General features: G+C 37.3%; 1 pseudogene; it reads right to left on the minus strand.

The window, feature by feature from the left end:
* Positions 1-3,146: 3,146 nt before the first annotated feature.
* LOC111149879 lies at positions 3,147-4,117 on the minus strand (annotated as a pseudogene).
* Between the last annotated feature and the right edge of the window lie 4,252 nt (positions 4,118-8,369).

Below are 8,369 nucleotides of genomic sequence, written 5' to 3' on the forward strand. Positions count from 1 at the left end.
TTTTCTCATCTCACAGCTTGTTCTCAACGTCAGCCAAGGTTTTTCTTTTAAAATTTTTGTTAGATCAAATCACTCTTGTAAACCCCTATGGTGTTTCCCCATTTCACTCAAAATAAAAGCCAAAGCTCTTAAAATGTACTACAAAGCTCTGCTTGATCATGCTTCCTGTCTTTCTGACTTCCTATCCTGCTGTTCTTCACCTGGCTCACTCTTGCAGGAAATTTGTCTGCAAAGATTTGAATGATTCAGAGGAATTTTAGAAGGAGAGTATATAAGGAGCACAAGAATGATGAAAACTTTATTTCTTTAAGTGTTTCATATATTTGCAAAATTGTGCTTGTTATAAAGTTCGTGCAGTTACTAAAATTTCATAATTAAAATCTTTTATTTAACATGATCAAAATGATTTAATAATTATTCAAATTGTTGTCAATGGAAGAAAAGAGAAACAAGTTCATTCTATAGGTGCTCTATGGACTCCACACATAGACATGAGTCCACACCAACTCAACTTCATTTAAAATAAAATCTGTTGGTTAAAGTCTTGCTACCCAGAGTCTGATCCAATGCCTGGATCACCAACATCACTTGGATGTCTATTAGAAATGGAGAATCTTGGGCCCCTCACATGCCCACTGCATCCAAATCAGCACTTGATAGCACCTCAGATAATTTGTGTGAATAATAAAGTTTGAAAATCGCTGGTTTTGATACTTTTGGTTTAATGGGAATTCTGGTGATTTGGCTAGACATTCTGCTAAACTAAAAATAAATAAGTGAATAAACTCACATATTTTTTCTGCCTTTCTCTTCATGGTTGCTGATCACCTGTTTTCCTCTTTTATTCACAAACAACCTAAGTCCAACGATAATTTACCCTTTCTCCATTCAAAAGCCAATGTACCACAACATATGTAATAAATCGATTAGTTCTGAAGGGTAATGATTGATAATGGTTACTTTGTCATAAAGGTCTTGGAAGAGGAAGTATATATATTTTGTATCCTTTATAAACACAATACTGCACAGACATGGAGAAAGAGAATCATACAGTCTTCCCTGGTAGAATTAAAACAGAAAGTTGTTTCATTTCCCAGAGTGAACAAACCTTGAGTTGCATTATCTGGAAAGTATGCAATATAGTATATTAGTAATTGGTCAGAATAATATGGTAAAGTTATATGGAATCTCTAATCTTATAACTGAGGAAAATTAAAAGTAGGATACTTATTTATTTTATGTTTTACAATTGTTTACTTTCGCATGTAAGGCAAAGGTTTGTGTTACTTTTACAGCATAAGATGAAGTTAAAAAGTCATATTTAAGATAACACACTTGCTCTTGGAGATGTGATTATCATTCAATTATAGTAACAATGTTGCATATCTATACTGTGCATAACCTAGGAACCTTGTGTGATACAAATAATGATTAGCAAGAAAGAAACAGAGAACATTTTGATTTTTTTTCAAAATTCAGTCAGTGGGTTAAGACCAACAAATGAATAATTAATTTTTTAAAAATTTTATTTGTTTGAGAGAGTGAGGAAGAGGAAAGGAGAGCAGGAATCAAGCCAGGGAGGAGCAGAGGGAGAGGGAGAGGGAAAGGGAGAAGCAGATTCCCCTCAATCTCCTGCTGAGCAGGGAGCCTGACAGGTGGCTGGATTCCAGGATCCTGAGATCATGACCTGAGCTGAAGGCCAGGGCTTAACCCACTGAGCCACCCATTATTCAGGTGGCCCTGAATAATCAATTTTAGAGAACATTTCAGTCAAAATAGTTAAAACCATCCCATATTTGTCTGGCAGTTGAAGCTATGCCAGCAGGTAAAATGTGTAATTAACTAAAGATTAACCTTTAAAAGCAAAGTTGGAATTATACAAACTATGCTTGAAATGTATTACAATATTCACTCTATTAGTAAACAGCATTTACAAAATCAGTTTTGACACACCAGGCTGTGAGACATGTGAGATAAATAACTGATTTTTTTGTTTTTGGTCCCTGTGGTAATCCTTTTGTAAACTTGTGTAAAATAATTTTTATTTGGTATTCAAAGTCATCATGTTTCACATCATTTCCCATACTATAATAAAAGTACAAGAGAAGGAGCAAAGAAGTTGGCCAGATCTTAGAAAAAGCACCTCCACAGTCATTGCTAATCTTCCATATTTTCATTCTTAGTTACTTATCAGTTTTCAGAATTTCTCCTTAACTCTAAAATTCTCTTACATAGAACTGAAGAATGTTTTTATTTTTATTTAGTTTTTATTTTTTATTTTTTAAAAAGATTTTATTTATTTATTTGACAGAGAGAGATCACAAGTAGGCAGAGAGGCAGGAAGAGAGAGAGTGGGGGAAGCGGGCTCCCCGCTGAGCAGAGAGCCTAATGTGGGGCTTGATCCCAGGACCCTGGGACCATGACCTGAGCTGAAGGCAGAGGCTTAACCCACTGAGCCACCCAGGTGCCCCGAACTGAAGAATGTTTTTAGAATGATGTACCATGCCAATATGCAATTCAAGAGACTTGGACGTTATGGTCTGATATTTACTGTTAAATAAGTTTTTTTAGAAAAGTTGTAGTAAGTTACCACAAATGTGGTGGCTTAAAACAGTGGAAATGCATTACCTCGTGGTTCTTGAGACCAGAAACCTGAAATCGAGGTGCTGTCAGTGTTATGTTCCCTCTGATGTTGCTAGGGGAAAATCCTTCTTACATCCTCCTAGAGCCATCTGGTTGGTAGTGACAAAACACCAATCTTCACATAGCCTTCCCTGGGTGTCCTTTTTTCTGTCTCTTATATGGACGTACTTGTTGGATTTAGGGCCTGACCTAATCCAGCATGATCTCATATCAAACCTTATCTTCATTACATCCACAAATATCCTATCTTCAAATAAGGTCACATTCTGAACTTCTTAGATGGACATGGATATTTGGGGGGTGGGGGGCTCCATTCAATCTGCAATACTATGTTACTGCACATATGATTCATAGCTCTTTTACCAAACTTTGGGGTGAATAGAAATAAAATAATCAAATAACTGGCTTATTACAACCAAAGATTTTAAAATTCAGTCAATTGACTAAATAATTTGAGTCCATCATCTCTACTAGAAACATCGGACAATTCTCAATAAAATAAATCAAATCTCTTTTGGAAATAAGAAACTCCGACAAAATTGTATTGAGTGATTCATTCACTTCCTTACACTCTCCTTCACATCTTTGTTTCGGAGGCTATAGATCAGAGGGTTCAGCATGGGAATCACCACTGTATAAAACAAAGAACCTACTTTTACTATGAGCCACGAGTTTTGGGAATTGGGCACACAATAAAGGAACAGGATAGTCCCATGGAAGATGGTGATGGCAGTCAGGTGGGAGGCGCAAGTGGAGAAGGCTTTTTGGCGCCCACCAGCAGAAGACATTTTTATGACCGTGATAAAAATGAAAATAAAAGTTGTGAGGATGATGACTAGGCTGCTCACCTCATTGAATATGGCGATGGCGAAACAAAGTATTTGGTTGATATAGGGGTCAGAGCAGGAGACAGAGACAATGACAGAATGCTCACAAACAAAGTTATTTATGATGTTAGACCCACAGAAGGATAATGTCAGGAGAAAATAGGTGAGGGTCAGGGAAGAAACTAGACCCCATATGTACAGCCCTGCCACTAAGGATACACACAGCTTTGGGGACATAACAACCATGTAGAGAAGAGGGTCACAAATGGCCACGAATCGGTCATAGGCCATTACGGCCAACATGAACGTTTCTGCCACTGCACATACGCAAGCCAAGAAGAACTGCATGACACAGCCTATGAAGGAGATGGTTCTGTCTTCCACCACCAAGATCTCCAACAGTTTGGGTGTGACTGTGGTGGAATAACAGAAATCCGCTAAGGACAAGTGGCTGAGGAAAAAGTACATGGGCGTGTGGAGTTGGGGACTGACCCTAATGGTCATGATCATGCCCAGGTTCACCACCACAGTCACTGTGTAGATGGTCAGGAAAACCAGGAACAAAGGAATCTGAGGTGTGGGTATTCTGAGAAGCCCAACAGGGTGAACGTGGCTCCAGTACTCTGATTTCCTTCTGCTAACAACATGACTGTGCTTGGAGAAAAGCCTGAAATAAAATAAAAATAGTAACAGTGATAATAATGATAGCACATTACTATGACATTTACCATATGGCAGGCATTGTGCTAAAACTAAAATATATTGATTCAGATCCTCAAATAACAGGATATTATTATATCCTGTTATAAAATAAGTAGCCTCATATTTTACTTAAGGATGGGGAGGCGTGTATAAGGTCAGGAACTTGACTAAGGTTACACAGCTTATTAGTGATGAGCTGGGTACAGAAGTTGATCCTGAGTGACAGAGTACAAATTAAGCTCAGGAACAGATGGAGAATTACTGTACATCGTTGTAGAAAACACATATCTTTCACAGCTCCATCATTCTGAAGATCTGTGCATTTTCAGAGCACTGACATAACCATGAAGATAAATTTAGCAATCAAGTTTATAAAGGAAGGATCAGAAGTAAAACATTAGAGGCAATAGTATCTCTCGAGCTAGGATATTCAAACTGAAACTTATAGGAAAGACAGCCTTTAGAAGCCACCATAAGATGTTGACAGAACGTAGCCCTAGCTGCATATCCGTAAGCTTTCTACTGATTCCATCCAATTGCTACAAGAATCCCCTCAGGGTTCCAAAAACAATGTAACAACCTGGTAAAATAAATATATTTGCCTTTGTGTCATGCTGTTCCCTCACTCCTGTGTTTCCTTTCCTACTTAACTATTTTCTCACTTAGTGTCATGGATGCTTTCAGCAGACTTCTCTAGATTCCATAATTATACCTTTTAATGTTGTATTAGTTTTTAACCTGGTAACTTTACTAAACATACACAATATTAAATACTCATAGAGTATCTGAATTGAAGTTTAACTTAAAATGTGTTTTGCTCAAGCTAGAGAATATGACAATAAACACCTATGGTTACATAATCACCCTATAAATTTCTAGTAGGGACATTGGTTTCGATTAAAGCTACATATGTGATTATCTTGTTGTGAGTCATATAATCTTTGTTTATTTGTACCTATTATTTTGAGAAACCAAAGCATATTGTATTCATAAGCAGTTTATAACCACAGAAGTCTTTTTAATCAAGGAAGCTGGGCGGCTCAGTCGGTTAAACCTCTGCCTTTAACTCAGGTCCTAATCCCAGGGTCCTGGGATCAAGGTCTGAAGGGGGGAGCCTGCTTCTCCCTCTGCCTCTCTCTGTATGCGTCTCATGAATAAATAAATAAAACCTAAAAAAACGTATCTTTAATCATTCAACAATAAAAATAGATACATGTTTGAAATGTTTAGATTTTTTTTAAAACCCTATTAGCATGAATCTCATAAACAAAGACACTATTTTAATTTTATCTGACCAGAACAAGGTAGAAAGAAACTATTATTTCATTCATAGCTAACTGCTATTTGATAATACTCCTGAAAATATATTTTCTACGTGCAGAAAAAGAATCTGTAGGAAAGTGACAAAGAGCTAATGAAAGAAGCATGTGCTTGAAACCTAGATTTAAATTCAATTTCAGGTTTTGTCACTTATTATGTGATCTTTGGTGACTGACTCAAATTTTCTGAGCTTCAATTTTGTCAATAACAATGATGGCATTATACATATTGCACTGGTGTCCAAGCATTAAATTAGGAAATGATACTCATGTACTTAGCACAGAGTCTAAAAATTGTGGACTCCAGGAGATGTGGCCTTACACACTCTCACCTTTAAAAAAAAAAAAATTCTTCGGGCGGTGACTAATTAATATTATTTTCAACCCTTATATTATTAAAAATATAAAAAATGAATCAAGGGCCAAAGTGGGCAGCAATAGACATGTGGGTGCCACTTGGGGCACATGGGGAAGCCCAGTTTTCTTTCCTGAATCTTCTTCTGACACTCTTCATCTTATTTTGCCAATTACTGTCCTTCAGTAAATTCTCTCTGTTTCCCCCTTCACTTTCTCATTATTGTCTGACTCTTTCTTGTCTTCCTTATCTAATCTCAGGTTGGCACATGCAGAGACCTAGCAAACTGCAATCATTACTCTGGCGGACGATAGCAGCCAAAGCACAGCCAACTTCCCTTAGCGCTGCTAGCTTGCACTGGGAGAACATCAAATTCTTCTTCCTGTGATTACTGTGGCTATTGGGACAGTCATTAGCTCTGAAAACTTGGAGTTCTTTTATCAAATTTGGAGTAATTTATCAAATCTCAGTGTCTCTGCTTAGCTTTACCTAAAGCCTGACCCTAGCCATTTCCTAGCATCCAACCTTCTTTAAAGCCAGGATTCCTGACTGATAATCAACAGCACATGCTCATTGATTGTGGCTTATTTGGTTTTTCTTTTCTTTGACCTGAAATAACCTCCTTTTTTTTTATGGTGTGCTGATGCCACACTTGCAATATATGAAGAATTAAATGAAAACTATTATCACAAAGAAACTGTCTCTTTTCACTCCAGCAATATTTTCCACATTCTTGGTATACCTACAGATATTACTCTCAGGAAATCAAAGTTTCACGATCTGTTGTGTTTACTGTTACTTTATACATACTATTCTTATCCTTCTATAAGATCTTGAGATGTTGAGGACAATCTCAGATATTATAAGATTCCTCTTAAATTTTCAGTGTGACTACACTACGCTAGACACATGGTTGATATCCTCAAGTTTAAAATCAGGATGATATGCTACCTAGGGAAGGGGGAAGAAATCAAAGCTCAACAATGTGAGCTTGCCAAAAGATGGTCTCCAGAGATATCGTGGCATTTAGACTAACGAAGAGTGTTCCCTATCTCAAAGACCGTAGGACTTCAATGTCCCCCATATAAATGAAAGATGACACGAAAGAGATCAGCCAGTCTGAGACCAACTCGCCTGAAGATCCTGTTCCTCTTATTAATGTATCCAAGGAAGTTCCCCTTTAGAATTCAAATCTTAAGATGTTTGTAAATATTGCAGCAGTAGACTATAATTTTTAATTAATGTGACAGGAATATATTTCTTTCTTAGTACCTAGAAAAACTCAGACATGCGTGAGAGGGAGGGTGAGAATCTGAGTCCTAGGTGAGTGAGAATCTGAGGGAGAATCTGAGTCCTAGGAACAAAGTGTTGGGTTTATGTATGACTCCATGACCTCAGAGACTTAGGCCCTAGAGAATTTGTAGTGAACCTTTTTTTTTTTTTTTTTTTTTTACATCAAAACACTCAGAAATTAGATTGAATTCTAGCCTGGGTGGCATTTTACAGGAATGTAATTTCTTCCAAGTCACTAGAGACAATGTTTCATCAAGCCTACCTCATGAATTTCCTCTAAAATGTAATTATAGAAAATATACAATTTGACTTAGAAAATATGGTGACTACAGTAAACACAGGAAGGATAAATTATCTCATACACAACCATTCAGAGATAACTGCTGTTAGCACTTGCCGTGTGATTTTCCTCTTTTTCTCTGCAAAATGTGTTTTCTTGAGATGTATAAACAACATAATTTGGATTCTAGCCTTTTCATTTAACACAAAATGATCATTTTTTTGTTGTTGTTCTGTGGAAACACTGATTTACTTCATTGAAACTAATTTGTGTTTTTTTTCCAAATATGGTCAATCTATTCTTCCAAGGTTATATTAACATAATTGAATATTATAATCTCTTTGTGTCCATACATTCTGAAAACTGACAAATGTATTTTGGAAGTATGTTTCTTTCTAAAACCAGTGGATGTCAAGCAATCCATTGGTTCTACTTTGCCCAAATACCACCCAGTTAGATTCATTCAACACTTCCCCTGGGCACCTGACAACCTGAAGAACTCTTGCCAGACACTACCAGGAACCCCTAACATAACGAGGCTATTTTATCACAAAGAGTAGAATTATTTATTTTAGATGACGTGGCCTTTCTCCAGAATCACAGGGGTCTGCATTGTTTTTCTCCCACTTGTACTAACATCTGTTCCATACTCTCCCTGCTCCTCACCATTGGCATCTCTGCACTTAGGGAATGTGAATTGTTCCTGATTTCCTTTGAAATTAGAAAGGGGGGGCACCTGGGTGGCTCAGTCAGTTAAGCATCCAACTCTTAGTTTTGGTTCAGGTCATGATCTCAGGTTCAGGTCATGATCTCAGGTTCATGAGATGAAGACCCACCCTGGGCTCTCTGCTCAGTGGGGAGTCTGCTTGAGATTCTCTCTCTCTCTCTCTCCCCCTTTGTCCCTCCCCCTACTTTTTGTCTTTCCCTCAAAAATAAATAAATCTTATTAG

The sequence above is a fragment of the Enhydra lutris genome, unplaced genomic scaffold (genome assembly GCF_002288905.1).
Source record: "Enhydra lutris kenyoni isolate GAN:26980312 unplaced genomic scaffold, ASM228890v2 scaffoldscaffold22, whole genome shotgun sequence".
Classification (NCBI taxonomy): Eukaryota; Metazoa; Chordata; class Mammalia; order Carnivora; family Mustelidae; genus Enhydra; species Enhydra lutris.